Here is a 23,563-nt window from a genome sequence, read left to right as displayed (position 1 = left end):
CAGAAATAATTTTGCTCATGGGCCGCTGTGTGTGACATCAGCACTAAACAAGACTGTTACCTACACGCTGGATGGGACGAAACTCTGTTGAAGAAATTGCGAATGGCTTCCAACATAAGTAGCAAACGGGCTGAGCTAGTATTGCAATATTGTATCTCCACACAGTGTACGTAGATCACGGCATTTTCGAGCGATCGATTTAGGGGCGCCTGATTCGCAGTAGTATATAAAAGTGCCACGCCGCTGCATAAGTTGTTCGATTTTGACTGCACTGGTAGGTATGAACAGAAATGCATGGGTATGGTAGAACGGGAATGTTTTCAATTATAGTGAATTTAAGGGGGTGTTCCAGTGAAAATGTTTTGCTGATGTGGTATTCCTTATCGAATACGTTATTGGACTGATTCGTTTCAGAATAGACTGATCCAAGAAATCGTGATTTTACAAAACTGTGATTTATCAAAAACCCATCACTTCTCAACCACCGATTTTTATCATTTTCAAGAATAAAGATCTTCTGATCTAGTTTGGGAAAAAATACGAAAACTTTCGAAAATACTTCATTTTGTATGAAAAAATTCGTAAAAAAAGTTTTTCTCATTTTTCTTTACAATGGTCTCAAACGACAGCTTATTTTGACATTTGTTAAATAAAAAATTATTAATTTTACTTAACACATTTTACGCATAAGACTTATATAATTGATAATATTTTTTGTAAGTAATTTAAAGTCATAACTTTTCAAACATTATGTCAATTTGTCATTTTTTTAAATAGTGGTGGAAAGTGCATGTTGCATTCAAGTTTGCTCCCAACATTGGGTTTTTATGTGATAGAACACTGAAAGCAATTCCATGCCAAATCGGGCAAAACACGGGAAATGTTGACCCGACCCTCTCCAATATTTTTTTGAAATACACACCTTCCAAAAATCAAGCGTAAAAAATTTATACTTTCCTAACTAGGGTAATTTCTTTTCCATATAATTACTTGATTTTTCCACTTTTTGGACCACATTAGTATACCGTAAAACCTGTATTTGTGCGGATATGAAAAGAAGCATATTTGACGAAGTTATCGTCCATTTAGTTTTTTTTTGATGGTTTATACGCATTTCAGTGCGAAAAAAGCATATTTGCGTCTCAATTATCCACTTCTGAAATCATTCCACTCCTCCCTTCAAATGCTCTAAGTCAGGGGTTTTCAAATGGTGCTCCGCGGGATATTTGTGCTCCGCCAAGTTATAGCAAATGCTCCCGTTTGAAAACCCATCTTGAAAAAAAAAACATTCTTTAATCTAATTTCACCAGACATATGGTGATTTATCTTGTTAACATCGGGTCAGATGTCGTGTAACTGTGACATGCAACCGAAATAGAGTTTTTCCAGTTGAGTTGGGTCAATGTTAACACAATTTGTTTTATTTATTAAAAATTGCAGGTGCTCCATCAAATAATGTTGCTATAAAAAGTGCTCTGCCATAAAAAAATATCATAAAACCCCTGCTCTAAGTTTATCTAAGTTTTTGCATGACATGATATCTAACAGCATCACGTTTCGGCATGCAACTAAAAGCACAAAACAGCCACGCGCAACCGAAGAGGCAAACTGTCCCATCGCAAATCAGGGAAACAAAAGGAAATTGAACGGTGAAGGGCGTGGATTTGAGTTATTTTCTTTGGGTAAACTTTTTTTATGCGGTCCCTATCTACCGCACAAAAAAAGTTTTTTTCAAAATATGTACCGAAGACAAATTTTTAAAACTACTGGTGAAGTTTTGCACGATTTTTTATGCGATTTTTTTTTATGCGGTCCCTATCCCCGCACAAAAAAAGGTTTGCCTGTACACAATTTGTACTGCTACTGCTAGGCAGTGCAACATCTTATAGATAGGTGTAATGTATCAAATTAAAATATTAGGTTGGGGAAAAATAAATCCATTATTTTCTCGGTAGCTGGCTGTAGTTCTCGCATTGCAAAACATCCCGAATGATAAGAAATTGTGATCTAGAGAAGATTGTAAAAATCTTCGTTTTTCGCCAATAAGGGCCAAGATTTCAATGAGAGAGGCATAATTAATCTTTAGAATTGAAACAAATTTTACAACAAAACGGTACATACACCCAAATCGGACAATCTGAAATATATTTTAAGAATTTTGAATTCCACTCAAAAATAATGGATTTTTTGTACTGTTTGTACTGTTTGTACATAATTGTGACCAGTTTCAGCCGTCAGTTCCTTTGAGTTTTATGTTTTTTTTTATTATTATTGGCTATGGCTACCCTAGTGAAAAATAATGGAACCACTCTGGTAAACCTTACCTAGTTTTGCGTACTTTGGAAAAAGTTGAGGACAGTTTTAGAAACTTCTTCGACGAAGTTCTCTATAAATCATATGTTCCAGGAAGTCGATTTTTGACCGTTTTTTTTTAGATGACGGTCTAAAGATCTAAACGTTTCATCCGCATGCATACATTCGGCATCATAAATTTATTTTGAGGACCCCGGTATGACTCCTTTGGTTTATTTTTCGGTTTAAAAAAAAAAATAACCTTTGACTGCTTTACGACATTGAGCTGATATTTTACATAGGGTATTTTTTCGTGGGAATATTTGCAGAAAGTCTCGTTTGAAAATTCGAGATGACCATTATCATTTGTTTACATAGTTTACACAAGCGCAAGCTCAAGCCTTGACATCAATCATTATACTAGAAACGAAATTATTACAGAAGAGCTATGGGAGAAGCTATGATCCATTCCAAAAGATTAATATATATATATATATATATATATATATATATATATATATATATATATATATATATATATATATATATATATATATATAATTATATATATATATTTTTTTAATAATGCCCGCCAATGCCTTTTTCAAATGTTGAGGCTTACATCTTAGACACGACCGCATTGTTGGCGTAGGACTACGGAAATATTTTATTCAATTCGCTTGATCATCACGTCTGATATTATATTGAAATGCATCGAAATTTCAGGAATAACCATTTAGCAGAAATGTTCGGTGGCTTGATGGTGCGCTAGACTGCATTAAAATCGATGCGTTGTCTCCATCAAATTGAATTCAAATTCCTTTCACATTCCTTTCGCCATAGACACTTCGAGGTGATTTCGCGAGCCAAACCGCTGTCTGTGATATCACCATTAGGAAAGACTTTTGTCTGCGAAGGGCTTATTTGTACCCAATGTGTTCCGAACCGGAGGTGGGGCTTAAGTTGCAATATTTACTTTCTCCACAGATTACGTAGCACGATCACAGCCTTTGTCAGTCGTTGTTTTACACGCGCAGTGATATAACAAAGTTGTGCTTCGACGCTGCGTTAGTTGTTCGTTATTGCCCGCGTGGGTAAGTAAGCACAGAAATGTACAGAAGTATCCATCAAATAAGAAAAAAAACTGCGATCGGTGTGTAAATCATTAAAATTTGTTCGTGAATATATGAAATATGTCCTGATTTGACATCCCTACTAAAAGACGTAGTTCTACGTCAGAAAAGAGAGAACTAGGAAAACGATAATTTGTTGATTGTTTGGAATGGAAAATGTGTACAAAAAATGTACTTTGACTTTATATAAAAATTTTCATAGTAAACAATTTAGTACTGAAGATAACAAGCTATGATTCATTCCTAAGGACTCATTGGTTGTTTTCTTCAACTGCTAATGAAATGAAATAAAAAAGGTAAAGGCAAGAAAATGGGTAATGAGAGAACATTTACATTGAAAATTAGACATTGAAACACTGCATGTATATTTTAAAATATAGATAAAAAAAATTGAGGAGTAGAGTGCAACATCGAAATTATGAAGTGGTTTTTTAAACTCAATAAGAAAAATAGATGTGGTAAATATAGAGGCATAACATAACATAACAATTAATTTAATTTAATTACGTAGTATTATCGGAATAAAACAATATGCAGCCATTCCATGTCAAATCGATATAGTGGTTCTCAGATTTTCGTGAGAAGTGGAAATTTTGTTCTTTGTCGCAAACCATTATATCCGTATTTTCTTATTTTTTTTTTGTTGAGGTGACCATTTCCATTTTAGGGTGGTCCGAAAAATCAAATTTTTCCACTTTTTTTTTAATTTTTTTTCAAAAATTCATAACTTTTGAACTACTGAGCCGATTCAAATGATCGACATATCAAGTTAAAGCCAATTCGCTGATCTTTGTTGCACAAAATTTCAATTTCGTTTTCGTTATTGATGATTGTATTTGTTTTTTTATTGTTTTCACGAAACGAACGAAAATAAAAACATGACCAAACGATTCTTTTTCTGTCCATGCAATCAACAGTAGTACTTCAGAAAGTGAATAAATTGATGATTGTATTTGTTTTTTATTGTTTTCATGGTCTCGGGACCAAAGGCGCTATATTTTTTTTATATTTTTTTTGGAGAGCTGAGAATTTTTAACATAGCACATCTCGAAAACAGGGAGGCGTTTTTTTCGTTTTTGAGTTATAATTTTTCAAAGATAACCGATGGTCCGAAAAATCATTTATTTCCCATTTTTTCCACTACGAAAAATTATAACTTTTGATCTACTGGACCGATTCAGATGATCGACATACCAAATTAAAGCCAATAAGCTAGTCTTGTTTGAAAAACATTACGCACTGAATAGAAACAAATTTTGTTTTCGTAATTATTGATTATATTTGTTTTCTATAGCTTACATCGTTTCGCAACCAAGATCGCCATATTTTTTTATATTTTTTTTCCTGAAAGTGAGTTTTTTCACATAATGTATCCGAATACCAGAGAGGTGTTATTTCTCGTTTTTAAGTTATGATTTTTCAAAGTTAACTTGTTTTCAGTTTTCGTTCAATATTTCTATGCGACTAGGCTGGATGTATGTGAATATAATCCGACTAATTGGCAAGTCTGTTATTTTTTTCAAGAAAGGCTAGCTAGTAGGCTTTAATTTGATATGTCGATCATCTGAATTGGTCCAGTAGTTCAAAAGTAAAAATTTTTTGAAAAAAGGCATTTTTGGGAAAGAAGGGAAAAATGATTTTTTGAACCATCGGGTAACTTTGAAAAATCATAACTCAAAAACGAAAAGAAACGCCTCCCTGGTTTCGAGATGTGTTATGTGAAAAATCCTCAGCTTTCCATAAAAAATGTAAAAAAATGTAGCGCCCTTGGTCCCGAGACCATGAAAACTATAAAAAATAAATACAATCAATAATGACAAAACCAAAATCTAAAATTTTTGCAAGCGTAGCATTTTTCCAAGAATGAGCTTATTAGCTTTAATTTGATATGTCGACCATCTAAATCGGTCCAGTAGTTCACAAGTTATGAATTTTTGAAAAATGGCATTTTTTTTTAAATAGGAAAAAGTCGATATTTCGGATCACCCTAAAATAAAAATGTTCACCCTAACAAAAAAATAAAAAAATACGGGTCTAATAGTTTGCGAAACTATCACTTTTGACGAAAATCTGAGAACCACTATATCGGTTTGGCATGGAATGACTGTATGTTGTTAATTAAGACAAAAAAGCTTGCTTGATCCTATTGACCAATTGAATTATTGAATGAAATGTTGTGAATTTACGAATGAGTTGGTTTGTCAGGTAATTATCATACCATCTTTGTATGACCGTAGCCACTCTTACTTACCGGTCTGAATGGCGATGCTTCAGAACCAGATAGGCCTACGTTGCGAAGGACTTATCTAATTATACCGTGACCAACCTGGAACGAAAAAAAAAACGAAAATAAAAACATGTCCAAACGATTCTTTTTCTGTCCATGCAATCAACAGTAGTACTTCAGAAAGTGAATAAATGCACCAACAGTCGTTCGTGTACACGACCGAAATCCGATCGGATAACACCGAACGACGGCACGAATGGCATCGAAGTCGCTACCCCACGGTCGCCATTAATTCTGCCGGGAATGCCGGGAACGGAAAACAATGACCAATTCTTCCCGTACATTATCCCGCTGACCCTGACCCCAAAGGTGGGCGCTGCAGCAGCAGAAGAGGGTCTCATGAGAAAGTGACCCCTTCCTTCCTGATCCGCTTGGTTACATCGCCCCAATTCATCGCGCGCACACCGGGAAAACACGACGAGCCGCGAACAAACCGACGATTTTTCCGATTATTTCCCACAATGCTCAATTACCGATAAAGACTGGTCCGAAGTGGGTCATGTGGTGGTCCCTCTCCCCTCGCTACCCCTCCGATGATGATGATGGCGATCTACAGAAATGATCGGGCGGAAAAACAAAACAAAGCTGATATCGGCGCGTTGTTAATTTCCGCGACGGCGAGCGAATCGCGTGAGGGACCCATATATCTGCGGGCGCGGCGCGGACGGATGTGTGCACGATTGAGTACTCTGCCCGTTGTCGTGGACGACGGCGACGATCAATTATTTAATAGTTTGAACGCTCACCACGAAAAGGCGGCGGACAAATGACGACAACGGCGGCGGCGATCGTGGCGGAACATGAGGAGAATCCGAAAGGGGTCAGGCGATGTGTGCCGATTTTCCACCACTAAAAGCACGGAAAACCTAGAGATACTCACGGACAAAATCGCTTCCTCACATCATCAGACGGAGTCTGATCGGTGTTCGGGTTCGGAGGGATCGTTTTTTCTTCTATTCTTTTTAGTTTAGAAACCCGGGAGGAGGGGACAATCGAACTGCAATTACAACGAAAATGTTCGAATGGCCGCAAGTGGGACGACATACCACAGATAACCGCTTGATCTTGCGGCAGACAGCGATGTCGTACACGGAAGAGGTTTGAAAAAAAAACACCGACTCTCATCAAATTGATATTCCGCATCGCACCGTCTCGGACGTAATTTACACTGTGTGAACAAAAATTTCCGCACAGACAACAAACCACACGTCAGCCGGGGGAGAAAGAGTTGAAGATGATGGATATCATGATTTTTCTGGATCTTATGGGTTTTCGTGATCGCTGTGACCACGGCCCAATGGATCATTCAACGTGAAGATGGGTGATCGATTTTGGGTCCTGTTCGGACTCTGATAGCCTCTCCCCTACTAATAAAAGTATTCATGCAAAAGGGAGATCGATTAACGCTGATTATGGCACAACCAGAAAGGGGGAAAGGCGGTGACAGGGAAAACCCAGTGGTTTGGTTCATTTTACTGGTCACACCGGTCTTGCGCTAGGTTAGATTCAGTTACAGTGCGAAAAAAGCTGTGAATTAGAAAAAGCTAGCGACTAAATTCCTACTCCGCTTCTCCCCATGCTTCAACCTCGCCTAATGCCAGCCATCCGGCAACTGTAACAGTAGTAGCAGTCGCAACGTTTTTATGCTCCAAAACCCGGCCCTCCCCGCCATGTTCGTATGTCCGAGCATGGAAGCTGGTGGCGGGCAGCAACGAGAGATGGCATCCAAACTGGTTTCAGTTTTCACGAATCATACCAACCGGCTCCAACCGCGCGCACCAGTGCAGCATTACAGGCGGCCGCAGGCCGCAGGATGGCTTCTTGGCTTCTCGGCGAAGAACCTCACTTCTCCTGCAGAAGAAACAAAGATCTTCCAGAGCTGCGGTCCAGACGCGCATACGAAGAACGTCACGTTACAACTTCAAACTTTTACATAACTTTCTCGTCTTGCGCGGCTTGCCTTACCCCGCCAGCTTGTGGTCGACCGGCCATGGATGGCTTCCTCCTCTTGCCTTCCACCTCCTGTTGAGTGTTCCCCTTTTGCCTGCCACCGAGGTGACGATGAAGCGAGAAAGCGGTTCGGCCAAACATTCCTCGCAAACATTTCGCTGGCCGCTTGGGATATGGAAGGGGGGTTGAGCATTATAATAAGTTTTCCGGCGAGGAATTTGGTTCAAATACAAATGGCACAAAAGCGCAGCTAATTTGTACCCGTTACAATCAACGTCAGATCCTTGCAGCTTTTCGCAGAATTTTAATGAATTTGTGAAGTGCAACAGTGTGTTGGTTTTGGCAGTCTAAAAGTTTCAGTGATTTTACATGAACCAAGAATTACGCTGTCGGATATATCTGGTTTTTTTTTTATAAATTCGTTTATTTTTACAGGCTCAGTTACATAAGTTTAAAGGAGCCGAAATCTTAAATATATTTTTAAAACTATATATATGAACAATTTTCTTAAATCTATGGTTAGTAATGTGGGAAACCGATTACTCGTGGTGGACTCGAGATTAAAAGGGTGACATTTTCTCAGGAAAAGGATGGGGTATAAGGAAATTATTACAATGTTGATAATCACACACACTTAATTCTTAAATCTATTCGTACATCAGTTGTGAATTTACATTTAATTCTTCTGTTTATAGCAAGCGGACCAATTACTCACAAAGGAAGAAATGGAGGGTATAAGGATATAAGGATAATCACACACGAACATCGATAGATTTAAGGAAAACATATATTTGGGACATGTAATCAAGGTCTAACCGAGCCAACACATCTCTCACCGGCACATTGGGCTGCCTTCCTCTAGCCCGAAGGGAGTTCTCTAAATTCGATCTGGCAACAAGATACACCTCACACGACCAAACAACGTGTTCGATGTCGTGGTAACCTCGGCCACAAACGCAGATATTGCTGCCGGCCAGATTGAAACGAAAGAGTAGCGCGTCTAACGAACAGTGATTGGACATGAGTCGGGAGAAGGTGCGAATAAAGTCCCGACTCAAGTCCAGACTTTTGAACCATGGTTTGAGGCTAACCTTAGGGATAATCGAGTGAAGCCACCGGCCCAATTCATCTTCGTTCCATTTGCGTTGCCAGTTAGCGATGGTATTTTTACGGACTAAAGAGTAAAATTCATTGAAGGCGATTTGACGCTGATAAATATCGCCTTCAATCGCACCTACCTTTGCTAATGAGTCAGCCCTCTCATTACCCGGAATTGAGCAATGAGAAGGGACCCACACAAAGGTAATGACATAACAGCGTCTGGATAAAGCACTCAAAATTTTTCGTATTCTCTCAAGGAAGTACGGCGAGTGCTTTTCCGGCCTCACTGAACGGATAGCTTCGACAGAGCTAAGACTATCCGTTACAATGTAATAGTGTTCAACAGGTCGTGAGGCGACGCTGTCCAGCGCCCAATGAATTGCTGCCAATTCAGCAATATACACTGAGCAAGGATTCTGAAGACTGTGTGAGGTGCTAAAAAATTCGTTGAACACTCCAAATCCTGTGGACTCATTTATAGTGGACCCATCAGTAAAGTACATATTATCACAATTGATACTCCTATATTTTTCATCGAAGATCGTTGGAGCGATCCTCGATCGTTGGTAATCTGAATATCCATGGATATCTTGCTTCATGGACAGATCAAAATGCACAGAGGAATTGATGTAGTCAGGGAAACAAACACGGTTGGGAATATACGAAGAAGAATCAACCTGCATGGAGATGAATTCATGATATGAACTCATGAATCCGGAGTGAAAATTTAGCTCGATTAGCCGCTCAAAATTTCCGATCACCAATAGGTTCATGACCTTACACCGGATGAAGAACCGAAGAGATAATAAATTGAAGCGATCTTTTAGTGGGAGTAGGCCTGCCAAAACCTCGAGACTCATGGTATGCGTTGAGGGCATACATCCCAACGCAATACGGAGACAAAGATACTGAATTCGCTCGTGTTTAATTAAGTGTGTTTTGGCAGCTGATTGAAAACAGAAACTGCCATACTCGATCACTGAGAGAATAGTTGTTCTATACAACATTATAAGATCTTCGGGATGGGCTCCCCACCAGGTGCCGGTAATTGTACGGAGAAAATTTATTCTTTGTTGGCATTTTTTACTCAGATACCTAATATGGGCCCCCCAAGTACATTTGGAGTCGAACCAGACCCCAAGATACTTGAATGACATAGCATGAGTGATCGGTTTACCCAAAAGTTGAAGCTTTGGTTTTGCTGGTCTATGCTTCCTAGAAAAAACCACCATCTCTGTTTTCTCCGTGGAGAATTCGATCCCTAGCCCAATGGCCCAGGTTGAAAAATTGTTCAAAGTATCTTGTAAGGGTTCTTGTAGGTCGGATTCTGTTGATCCTACGACAGAGACCACTCCATCATCTGCAAGTTGTCTTAGGCTGCAATTTTGTGTAAGGCAATTGTCGATGTCGCTTACATAGAAGTTGTACAAAAGGGGGCTTAAACATGAGCCCTGGGGGAGGCCCATGTAAGAGACCCGACTTACTGCCGAATCTCCGTGAGAAAAGTTCAAATGCTTCTCACAAAGCAAGTTATATAACATATTATTCAATAGAGGCGGCAGACCCCGAGAGTGTAATTTGTCTGTCAAAACCTCTATTGAAACAGAATCAAAGGCCCCCTTTATGTCCAAGAATACTGAAGCCATTTGTTTTTTTCCGGCGTAAGCCATTTGAATTTCTGAAGAAAGCAACGCAAGACAATCATTCGTCCCCTTGCCCCTGCGGAACCCATATTGTGTATCTGAGAGTAGGCCATTTGTTTCAACCCATCGATCAAGGCGAAACAAGATCATTTTCTCCAACAATTTCCGTATACAAGACAGCATTGCTATTGGGCGGTACGAATTGAAGTCGGACGCGGGTTTCCGGGTTTTTGAATAGCTATAACTCGTACTTGTCTCCAATCATCTGGAACAATATTATTCTCCAGAAACCGATTGAATAAATTCAACAAGCGATGTTTCGCCACATCAGGGAGGTTTTTCAGCAAGTTGAACTTAATTCTATCCGATCCCGGAGCAGAATTGTTACATGAAAGCAGAGCAAGAGAGAATTCTACCATCGAAAACTCGGAATCAAGATCGCACCTATCTTGTGGTATATCTCGAACAATTTTTTGCACAGGAGCGGAATCAGGACAAACCTTCCGTGCAAAATTAAAAATCCATCGATGTGAATATTCCTCGCTTTCATTGGATGAAGAGCGATTTCTCATGTTTCGAGCCACTTTCCATAATTTTTTCATTGACGTTTCTCGTGACAAACCTCCCACGAAATTTCACCAATAAGCACGTTTTTTCCCTTTGATCAAGTTTTTAAATTGATTTTCAAGGTCCAAATACGATTGAAAATTTTCAATGGTTCCACGTTTCCGATAAGCTTTGAATGCGTTCGATTTATCCTGATAAAGCTTGGAACATTGGCTATCCCACCATGGATTGGGAGGCCTTCGACGAATAGTGGAGCCTGGGATGGGTTTCGTTTGAGCGCGAACCGCGCTGTCATAGATCAAACGAGAAAGGAAGTTATACTCCTCCAATGGAGGTAAACCATCTCTGGAATTGATGGCTAGAGCAATCGCGTCCGCATATTTTTTCCAGTCAATGTGTCTTGTGAGGTCATATGCCATGTTTATAGATTCAGAAAAATTCGACCCAATGGTGATGGAAATTTTGATTGGCAAGTGATCACTACCGTTGGGGTCCTGGATTACATTCCACTTGCAATCTAACGATAGTGAATTCGAGCAAAGCGAGAGGTCAAGAGCACTTGGGTTAGCAGGAGGTTTAGGTACACGTGTTGTTTCCCCAGTGTTCAAAAGTGTCATATTGAAGCTGTTACAAAGATCATATATCAACAATGAACGACTGTCGTCGTACTGTTCCCCCCAGGCAGTTCCGTGAGAATTGAAGTCTCCCAAGATCAATCGTGGCTCAGGAAGGAGTGAGCACATGTCAACAAGTTGCTTGCGGCTAACCGCAGCTCTCGGAGGCCAATACAAGCTGACAATACAGAGGTCTTTTCCTCTGATGTTTGCATGACAAGCAACAGCTTCAATCCCTATATATATATATCTGGTTGTTGAGAATTAAATATTAGTTGCAAACTAATTGGATATCAAACAAACCGCTAAAGGTTAACCGTTAATCAAATTGTTTCCGGTGAAATACGGAACAATTAGGCGTCACCGTGGTGGATTTTGTTTTTCTTTGTATAAAATCTGTTTTTGGACTGGTGTTTATTATTATTGTAGTTGGAATTAAATTGAAATCGAAATTGTATTACTAACCCCACTATGGTAAGCCCACTGTGTCACAAGGACGGCGTAACGCCTGGGCGAGATTATAATTCCCGCCAAGCTGTCACTGTCACTAGTGACAGTGACCGGAACAGGAAGGAAGGAAGGAATAGAAAGGGGAAAGGAGGGAGAAAACGGGAAGGGGAGAGAAAGGAGGTTTGAAGGAAAGCAAAAAGGATGGGCTCGACCATTAATACCAGAGATAGAGAGCGAAATAGACGGAAAAGTTTGAGAAATATTAGAAGCAAGTGAATAGTGGTGTGGTAAAAAAGGAGTACAACAGGAAGACATCCGCTGATAGTTTTGTACTCTAGGAACGTTCCGGTACACACTCCGCTGCTCTCAGGTGTGACCCCGGAATTTAATCTCTGGCCACACTTGTTCTGGACCTACTGCTAATGGCCTAGAAAGTGTGGAAACCACATCGTCAGGATATCCGACCCAAATACCGCCATTGTGGAGTTTGGCTGAATCACGGAATTTTCCAACACGAGACACCTGGACCTAGGGAAGAATGGCCTGGCCAGGTACTGGACGAACCGAGACCAACATTTCGCCTGCCACCAACGAGAACGTTATAAGGTACGCCACTCCTTCCGCCCCCCCCCCTCCCAACGACCGACGACGAAGGAGCACATTGGGCTTACTAACCAGATAAATTAATAAAAACATATATCTTCATTAAATTCCATTTATTATTCATCTCATCAGTCCTTTCTACTTTCGTGCGTCTTTGTGTGAGTCCTCCCGAGATCGGAAGCCGACCCTGAGGAAAGAACAGATGAGCTAGCTGGGCAAAGTAGCGAGCAAAAGGTTACTTCCAAAATGATTGCGAATAGGAATAGCCGAGATTTTTACTTCAGATGGTATATGGGAAATTTATTAATGAACTTCCACACTGTATTAACCCCTTGAACGACAATTTGTTTTCAGTCAGCACTGCTCTAGCAAACGATTTAATTTACTTAATTTTAAGAGGAGGGATTGATTTAGAACCTTACGGTTCATATTCACTCAGTTCAACACTGTCATTATCACTTCCGCATAAAATAACCCCCATTCTTTTAGCCATGTCTGTCATAATAACGTCATAGCGTCAGTTTGTTCAGGAAAGTTTATGACGAGCTGGACTTGTCATTTCCGTTCGAGGGGTTAACATGGCATCTCATATTTATACATGACTTTCCAAACAATCCAATACATCTGACCGTATGTTGTCGGTAATAAGCGTAAGAAGTGGTATCAGAATTAAAATAAATGTAACAGAGTTGATTGAGCAATTTTATTTTTGATTTTGAATACATGAAAGTCCTTCTGCAGTCACTTTTTTTTCATTTCCCAAATTAACTACACTCTGTCCGATCTCCATAAGACCAGACGAACTTCAGTCTGCCATCTGTCACGTGAGACGAAGATGTTGTCAATGTATTACTAGATGTGTTTGGATTAGTAACAACTATGTAATGTCTGATTGTGATATATGTGTGTGTTCCAAGCGTGCGGTGTAAACAAATGCTTTCACTTTTTCGTAGTATCCATTCCACTAATCTATCACATCGTTTTAAGTTTTCAAGATAAAACGTTTGAAAAACATCGAAAGAAAAAGTGCTTACAATGTTAAAAAAAAGAGTTATAGAGATTGCTCGTCGGATTAGTCGTTCCCATTAAGGCAGTATTCTAGTCTAGAAATTTGAAAAGAATCAATTTTTTTTCTTTATATTTCTATAGTTTAGGCATTCAAAAATATACCCTAGAAAGGACCATAACAATGAACTTCAACCGCGTTTTTCTCGAAACTAGTTTTATCAAACTGGCGGACACGATATCTCAAGTTCTACTGAACCGATTCATGTCGGATTTATATGAATACAATCTGTATGCATCTCTCTGTCGCATAGAATCCTAAAAAAATGATATTTTTAAAATTTTACTGAATCAAAAATCGGGAAACGCAACGTTTTAAACTGCATTTTGTTTTTCAAACGACCGCCATTTTGTTAAAAAAGATGTTTTTGATTTGTCCGAGGTTCATGCAATAGCGGAATCTTCACTGATATAGAATCTGTCTGATTTTTGGTTGTTTCAATAACCAGAAGGGGTGGAACGCCATGGTAGAACTTTTTTTCGGAACACCCTCACTTCATCAGCTCTTGGCTATTCCAGTTATGAATATTTTTCCTCCGTTCGATTTTTGTTTTGTTGTTGAAATATAAATAAACAAATAATGATTTAATGGGAAGTGAAAATACTCTTTGTTTTATTTTAACTGAGCTCGAAAAAACGCCCAAAGTTCGTCCAAAGTTCGAAATTCTACACTAGAATACCCCCTTAAGGTACTTGGCACATGCGTAGCATGGGCAGGATTTTCGGCAGTTTTGTTTCAAATTTTTCATCACTGATAGCAGAAGAACTATATTCGGGTTCTATAGAGCCCTACACACTCTGTCCAACGTCTATAAGACCAGGGTATGATCTAGCTGACGTCTGAGTTTTGCCAAAGCTCACATGAACCGACAGTGGGACATGGTATGTTATGACAAAAAATGTTTCCAAAAAAATACGTTTTGCTATATACCATAACGGAAAATTCTTCAATGTATAGGTTATCTTCACTGACGAAAAAAGGTACAATTAGCATGGTCCTGATGGTTTCAACGGGTACTGGCTTGATTTAGTATTTTTCACCAGGAATTTCGGTGGAGGCTCGAGCTTTGTTTGGGCGGGATTCTGTGCATCCAGAAAGCTCAAGATAGCTTTAACATCATGCAAGGATTACATACATGTTCTGGATTCCTCTCTCCTACCGTTTTTGCGTGGATATCGTCACAAAAAAATCGAGTATCGTATCATATTCATATCAGCAAGGAAACTAAACAATGGATTAAGGACCAAAAACTCGATTTTTTGGACTGGTCGGCTCGCTCCACAGACTTGAATTCTATTGAAAATCTTAGGTGGATCCTTGAAAGCAGAATCTACACTGAGGGGAAACGGTACAAACGGATTGAAGAGAAAATCGTTCAGCAGCATTGGGTAAATAGTATTCCAACACGAATTTTCTATGCTTTTAGCCGAAATGGCAAAATTGCCAATTATTGACATGTAAATCAGCCGATCGTTTTTAATTTTCCATTGATAATACTTATAAATTTTGAAATGGTCTTATAGTAACTGGACAGCAGAAATTCTCATATTTAAGCACAATAAATAAATAAACAACTCTTTTGAACGATATTGACGTTAAATATATTTTATTCTAAGCATTCAACAATGTATGAATGTATCTTGTTGAAATTCTAACTGTTTGTGTTGCAACGAAATATAAACAGGGTGGTCTTATAGAAGTTGGACAGAGTGTAGAACCCGAATATAGTCAACCTTTTTTGCTAATACACTCGACAAAAAAAATAGGAGAACAGAGTGCGAAATTTTTAAGTGATTTTTGAAACCCTGTAACTTCGGGTAATGTCCCTGTAAGATGGGACATAGATCATATTAAAAATTCAACTTGCAAGTTTTGGAATATTTTACGAACCCATTTTTATCTTTATGTTTGTAGATACAGTGGGCGAAAAATCGAGAAGAAAAAGATACCTTCCTGTTTTTTTCAAAGTATTTGTAGAAAAATCTTTTTTTTTTTTAATTTAGTCATTAGCAAAACCAATTAACCTTGTCAACCAGCACACATTTGATTCCTAGCTCGTTCCTGTAGTATCTTTCAATGTACAGTCATTCCATGTCAAACCGATATAGTGATTCTCAGATTTTCGTAAAAAGTGGTAATTTTAACGGGTGTTAAATAAAAAATGAGAATATTTTCAATACCTTTCAGTAACTCAAATAAAGAGCGTAAAATTTTCTTTCTCCAAGAAAGTTGCGTCGAACAGCAGACCACGGCCCTTACTCAAACATTCACTGACATTTTTTTGAAGAAAATACATTATGTTACTAATAAAAAATACTGAAATCGATGCAAAAAAAAAAAATTTTTTTATGTGTGATTGAAAAAAATCTTATTTTTTATTTAACACCCGTTATATATCACAAAACATTAGACCCATATTTTTTATTTTTTTCATTAGGGTGACCATTTCCATTTTAGGATGGTTCAAAAAATCAACTTTTTCCTCTTTTCTCCAAAAATGACTATTTTTAGAAGTTAATAACTTTTGAACTACTTCACCGATTTCAATGATCGACAAATCAAAAAAAGCAATGGACTAGTTTTCTTTGCAAGCATATTATACTTGCAAAAAATCCAATTTTGTTTTCTTAATTTTTGGTTGCATTTGTTTTTTTTATGTTTTACATGGTTTCAGGGCCAAGGGCGCCATATTTTTAATATTTATTCTTGAAAGCTGAGGTTTTACTACATAACATATCCAAAAATCAGACAAGTAAAACACAGGTTTTTGTTTTTGAGTTATGGCTTTTTCAAAGTTTAGATGTTTTGGTTACAATAACTTAATGAACAGAACATAGAAACATGGGAAATATATTTTTTTCCCAAGTGCAGTATTTTTTTTAAAGGGTAGCTTATTGGCTTCAATTTGATATATCGATAATCTTAATCGGTCCAGTTGTTCAAAAGTTATGAATTTTTCAATAAAGGTATATTTGGGAAAAAAAGGCCAAAATTTATTTTTTGAACCATTGGTTAACTTTGGAAAATCATAACATAAAAACGATTTATGCATAACACGTCGAGGTTTACAGTTATATCAAATAAAAAAATTTTTTGTGAAAAATCTATTCTTCAGGCGAAAAAACGACCAAATGCCAAAAAAACATTTATTTTACGAAAAAAAAATCGAAATAACTGTAAATCTCGACGAGTAGTGCAATTTTAAGACATTTGGCATCCACATTTTTTTTTGAAAACCTCGATTTTCGGCGATTTTTCGTTTTTAAAAAAAAAAGTCAAATTTTAACGTTCGTGACAGCAGTAAATGAAGTCCGAAGAAGCTAAAATTTTGCATGAGGCTCCGAATGAAAAATCAAGATAACTACTTTTATTGGCTCCAAAACCATACTTTTCGTTTCGTATTTCAAAAAAAAAAAAACAAAAAAGCTCCAGAGTGCCGATTTTTGCCAAAAATAAATTATTCGAGATGGCACTAGATCTCGACGTTTCATGAAATTTTAAGACATTTGGCATCAATTATTTTTTCGAAAACCCCGATTTTCCCCCTCAGGTGATTTTTTAATTTTCGAAAAACTCAAACTTTGACCGCTTTACGCCACTCTCCCTTAAGTTTGATTGGCTGATATTTTGCATAGGGTGTTTTTTCGAGGTGGGAAAAAATTCTGAAAAAAATCACATATATCTAAAATAGACGTAGGAAGAAATTTGAATACAAACTGGAGAAAAGTAGTAGTACTGAATATCAAAACAAAAACAAAAATTAAAATTTAATTTATTATTAAAATAAAAATTAATTTAATTTTTTATAGTATTTGATTTTTCACTGAAAAAATTGTTTGATGATATTTATCGATACACCTTAGTAAGATGTAATTCAATATTTTTTCTTATTTTTGTCTCAAAGCTATTGAGAATGGCGTGAAACAAACGAAAAGGTGAATTTTTCATCATAGATCATATGGTGTACTATATAAGGACTCAAATATATGGTACTACTGTCAAAATGTTTTATTTAGTACCCTATACAATATTTTCCATACAGCTGATTATTTGGTTTGGGGACACTTTTTACTCCCTTACCCAGACAGACCCTTTGTAAATATAAAAAAAAATATTTTTGTACCGCACAACACTGGAAAAAATAACACATATCTAGAAAAGCCGTAGGAACACATTTAATTATGAATTAGAGTAGTACTGAATCTCTAAATCCCAAAAAAAATTCAAAATTTCAATATTTTTTTAGGTACTTGAATTTCTGATGATTTTTTTTTTTGATATTTTTGACGTAGAACTACGTCTTTCATTAAGGGTGTCAAATCGTTTTTATGAAATATAGTTAACTTTAATAACTTTTTTTGTCGCGAACGGATTCTGGCGATTTACATACTAAACGAATTGGAAATTCCGTAAGATTTGTTTAATATGATATACATTAGAATCCCCTGGTAAAATTCATGAAAACTTTAAGCGTTTCCATTTTCCCATACATTTGTTCTGCCCATTTATGTGCTTTCCCGAACAGAGCTGTCAATAACGAGCAACTTATCGACGACCAACGGAGGGGAAATCGTAGGATTTAAACTCTCCGTGAACAAAGCAAAAGTATAAGAATGAAGGGGAATACTTGACTAGAGTATAAACAGTGGATCTCGCTGAGTCAAACTTTCATTCGGTATCGGACTGTTGAGCAATCCAGTTCACTTTGCTTTCGCTGCGCTTCAATCTAAGATTGGACCCCACCAGTGGTAATTCAACTTGGATATGTCAGTCAGAAAATGTAAACACCGTCACCCAGGCAGCAACCAAAATCAAGCTCCCCTCGCTGGTGGTGAAGGCGGTCGCTCTTGACAAACTGATCAGCGAATTCGCATCGATGGGTGTTACAGCAGAGTACAAGTTGTGGCATAATTAAGTCTTTTTCCAAGCACTCAACATTGTTTGTTTTCCGTTATAATAAGGGCTTCTTTGGTGCCTTTGAGAATGCATAAATGCATTTAACTGACGTTATGGCGAAGCAGGCGTTAAGGTTGTCGCCAAAAAATTATTTGGGGAATACCAAGTATCTTGAATGTCTTACTGGCATGTTATAAGTTATTTGGGTTCGCGTGCCAGTCGCAAAACTGCCTTCAACTAAGATTGCATTTGTGCTAATATTGATCATAATGAAGCAATGTTACTGTTTTCGAGGTTGTTATTAACAAAAAGAGTTTATTTTGCTTGTTTAGTCACCAAGAAAGTAAATATCGTTCTGGGATGTTGTATGTGTTTAGGTTTCGCTTGCCAGTAGCAAAACCTCCTCCACTAAAGGTGACAACTGCGCTCCTATCGAGCATGAGAAAGTAATGCAACTTTTTTCGAGGCCAGTAATATTAACAGAAGCGTTTCTTTTGAGAATAGCGCAAAATGATGAGAAGTGTTTATATTCCTAGTAGTTTCAGGCCACCAATGTGTGGCGACTTATATAAAATAACAGTGTAGTTCTACGTTAACAATGCGGTCGTATCTTGGACACAACCTCTTATAATTTTTTTCTTGATACACCGTAGTGAGATGCACATTCAGTATTTTTTTCAGATTTTTGTCTCGAAGCTTTTCAGGATGGCGTGGAATAAACGAAAAAGTGCGTTTTTCACTATAGATCCTATGTTAAACCATTTAGGGGTCCAAAAAAACCGCCGAAATTTCTTATTTGTTATCCTCTACAATATTTGCCATACAGCTGGTGATTTGGATTGGGGGCACTTTTTACTCCCTTACCCGGCCAGGCCCTTTGATGAAAAAAACCTCTAACGCATATGGTCGAATTTCAACAATGACAAAGTTATTGAACTTTTTTTATTGTTCCGGGATCTGTTTGCCTTGAACTGGCTCTATTTCAATAAGTACGCTACGTAGGATGATTCCATTTTATTGTATTTGAAAGATGAGAAAATTTTGTACAGGATATGTTTGTGAAACATCTAAATTAGTGGATTTAAATAACATTTTGGAAAAGAGATAACGGTTTTGAAGTAATCCCAAAAGTTCATAATAAACTTGATTGTTCCTATCAATCTAATTAAAGCTCTCAAACCGCTCTACGATTTTCTCTTTGTCACCTGTCTTTCTTAATTTCGCTGGAATATCGTTGTAGACTATTCCTGGTAAGAATTCATTTTTTTTTACTCCACTATACTTATAATAGCCAATTAAATTTCACCTCAACGTTGGAGTATTACATTTTTTATTGAAATAAGGCATATTTGAAACATAAGATTTTTTTTTCAAAATGTATGAATTCGAGTCCTGTATTGTCAAAAACAGTCCTTTCTAGTGTTTTAGCAAATCATTTGTAATTCTGCAAATATTGGAATAAGTTTAATGTTAATAAAATTAATGACTAGAATTTGACGTACAAATATAAATTCTGAATGCATATTCAAAAATGAGATTTTGAAGATGCGGAATGCAGATTCCGAACATAGAATAAGTATTTAAATCGCGAACTAAGAATCTCAATTCCTACAATAAAATTCAAATTTAGATTCCGAACTCACTCTCCCAATTCAGATTTTTCAATTTGGATTCCAGAATCAGATTTCAAATTCATATTTCAAGCTTAGATTGCAAGTTTAAAATCGAGATAGGGTTCCCAGAAAAAAATATGAAAAAAAAAATTAAGATTCAGATTCCTTTCCTTCAGATTCCAATTCCAAACTTTATTTCTCAATATAAATTTCGTATTCAGAGTCTGAATGAAGATTTCAAATTAACATGTCGATTTTGGAAAAATATTATTTCTGAATACACCAAATTCAAATTCCGAATTTTTAGAACCGCGAATCCTAAATTCAAATTTCATATTGAAATTAAAATTCAGACTCTAAATCTAGGTCCGTAATCCAGATTCCGTATTCGAACTGTGAGTAGAATTACAAATCCATAGAATTCGAAATCTTAAAACCAGCTTGATCAATTTCCCAATATGTTTCGATTGGGATGGAATTGAGGGAAAATTAGGAAGAGGATTGAGATCTTTTCAATGTAATCGACCCCATTGTCACGGTACCACTGAAGCACCCCTCGACTGTAGCGGCATCTTGCCAAATCTGGTCCAAACTTCACCGAACCTTTGTGAGCCTTAAGGGGGAACCTCTGTCTGGAAGATCGAAAAAAATTTTTTTTTTCGGATGTCAGGAATAAAGTAAAGTTTTCGGGTAGTTTGGTTAGTGTTTAAGGTATATTCGAAGATGTATTTCCAATTGTTTGACTGCACGAATGATGATAATTACGTTTTTGACAGCAGGATGCGCAGATGCTGTCTGAAAATCAGTACCTTGCTGGTGGTATCGGTTCTGAAGCAACGGGGTGTCGCAGACGAAATTCCAATGAATATTTTGAAACCTTAGGACAATACCTGAAGCGTTACATAGGGGTTTTTTAAAATTCCAAATTGTCAAAATAACGGCTATTTTTGTTAAAAATTAGTTATTTCTCATGAAAAATCGCTGTTCAGAATCTCAGAAAACATTAAAAAAAAGGTATCAAAAAACGGCTGTGTAACGCTTAAGATAATTCATTTTTACATGCTGATAAAAAATCTCAGCCAAATTGGTCAAGTCCTGAGATATCGATACCACCAGTTGGATAAACATGGTTTCGAGAAATACGTGAAAATTCGTACATCAATACTATATCCCTTGAGGTAACGTTATACTTTTGGCTGTAACTTTATAACGTAATCAAATATCGAAAAATCCTCTTAGGACAACTTTCCTATGGGTCCTATAAATATTTCTAGCTTCCCAAAAATGTAAAAATAAAAAAAAATCGATTTTTTCGACCTTCTATAAACAAAAGAAGGCGTTCCTGCAAGTTCCTATACATTTCGAGTCCATTGTCTTGTTTGTGGCGAGAGCCTTGGTTTTCTGTCCACAGCTGCAAATTCCTTGCCAAATCGAGAACTTCCTAGAAAATTTATCAGCGGAAGAGAAGCTGTCCATCAGCATGTATCCTTCGTACTTCGTCAAAACCTTTGTTGTACAACAACAACGCGCGTCATTTGGCACCATATTTTGCTTTTTGCAAGATTAGATGCTTTTTTGCAAGGAAAATACGATATATTAGGGTGGCAGCGAAAATGGTCATGTCAAATTTCGGAAACCGACCATGTACATTTTGTTTATTGGCCCAAAAAAATATCTGTGCAAAGTTTCAGCTTAATCAGACATGATTTAGGGGAGCCTCAAAGCGCTCAAAGTTTTGACTTTTCCATCCTCGAAATCTTCCAAGGGAGTAAAGGAAATTTGGAAAATCGAAATTTGTTATTCGATGCCAAATGACTTAAAAGTACATGAAACGTCGAGATTTGATGCCATCTCGAAAAAATTTTTTGGCGGAAATTCGAACTTTTAGGACTTAGCCTGAGAGGCAATAAAGATATGGAAAAAATAATTATCGAATTTGAAGAACCGACTATGCACATTTTGTTTATTGGCCCCAAAAAAAATACCGGTGCAAAATTCCAGCTCAATCGGACATGATTTAGGGGTGCTTCAAAGCATTAAAAATTTTGATTTTTTGGCCACTTAGGCTAAGTCCCCAGAAAAATCGATATTCGGCCAAAAATTTGTTTTCGAGATAACACCACATCTCGACGTTCATGCATTTTTAAGTCATTTGGCATCGAAAAAAAAATTTCAATTTTCTAAATTTCCTTTACTCCCTTGGAAGATTTCGAGGATGGAAAAGTCAAAACTTTGAGCGCTTTGAGGCACCCCTAAATCATGCCCGATTAAGCTGAAACTTTGCACAGATCATTTTTTTGGGCCAATAAGCAAAATGTACATGGTCGGTTTTTGAAATTCGATGATGAAATTTGACATGACCATTTTCGTTGCCACCCTAATATACAGCCATTCCATGCCAAACCGATATAGTGGTTCTCAGATTTCCATGAAAAGTGAGAGTTTTGTTCTTTATTGCAAAACATGAAACCCGTATTTTTTTTAATTTTTTCATTAGGGTGACCATTTCCATTTTAGGGTTGTCCAAAAAATTTTTTTTTCAACTTTTTCCCAAAAACGACTTTTTTCAAAACTCATAACTTTAGAATTACTGAACCGATATAGATGATCGATATATCAAATTGAAGCTAATGAGCTTTTTGAGCCTTTTGTTAAAAAACATTGAACCTGAAAAAAAATGGATTTCGTTTTCGTAAATATTGACTGTTGTTGTTTGTTGTTTTCATGGACTAGAGGGCACTATTTTTTTTAAATATTTTTCCTTGAAAACTGAGGATTTTTTACACAACCATTTTAGGGGAAAAAGGGAAAAATTATTTTTGGACCATCGGTTTACTTTGGAAAATCATAACTCAAAAATGAAAACAACGGCTCTCTGATTTCGAGATGTGTGAAAAATCCTCAGCTTTCCAGAAAAAAAAAAATTAAAAAATATAGCGCCCTTGGTCCCTAGACCATGAAAACAATAAAAAATAAATACAATCAAAAATAACGAAAAGAGAATTCGAACTTCCTGTTAGTTCATCTGTTTATTTTAATAGGCTCATTAGGCTAAACCAACGATGGTCCTATGTCAACCTTGCGGTTATCCCACAGACATAACCCGCTTCCTGTTTTTTATTCATAAAACTCCATTTTCAACATTTGCGAACCAGCCTTCGTGGAATATTTCGGATTCGTAAGATACGACAAAAAGTTTGATTCAAAATCAATATGATTTTATCGAGATGGTATTGTCCCATTAACATAAAAGTGAAAACAAAATGAATGTGATGGAAAATACATTCATCAAAATAATTTGTACGGAATGGTAAATCCTTAAGATTTTAATGGTCATTAACTATCGGG

The 23,563-nt window shown here is 37.0% G+C and overlaps 1 protein-coding gene across 4 annotated transcripts in view; it reads right to left on the bottom strand.

Moving 5' to 3' along the window:
* Nucleotides 1-23,563, bottom strand: part of LOC129769835 (uncharacterized) — a 427,637-nt gene that overhangs the window by 282,444 nt on the left and 121,630 nt on the right. For all 4 annotated transcript variants that reach the window (XM_055772319.1, XM_055772318.1, XM_055772322.1 and 1 more), the window contains exon 2: nucleotides 5,677-5,751. The gene's annotated coding sequence lies outside the window, so the exon portion shown is untranslated. The remainder of the gene's footprint in view (nucleotides 1-5,676; nucleotides 5,752-23,563) is intronic.

The sequence above is a fragment of the Toxorhynchites rutilus genome, chromosome 2, assembly GCF_029784135.1.
Source record: "Toxorhynchites rutilus septentrionalis strain SRP chromosome 2, ASM2978413v1, whole genome shotgun sequence".
NCBI lineage: Eukaryota > Metazoa > Arthropoda > Insecta > Diptera > Culicidae > Toxorhynchites > Toxorhynchites rutilus.
The sequence above is the reverse complement of the archived record's forward strand: the minus strand, read 5'-3'. Positions and strand labels throughout refer to the sequence as shown.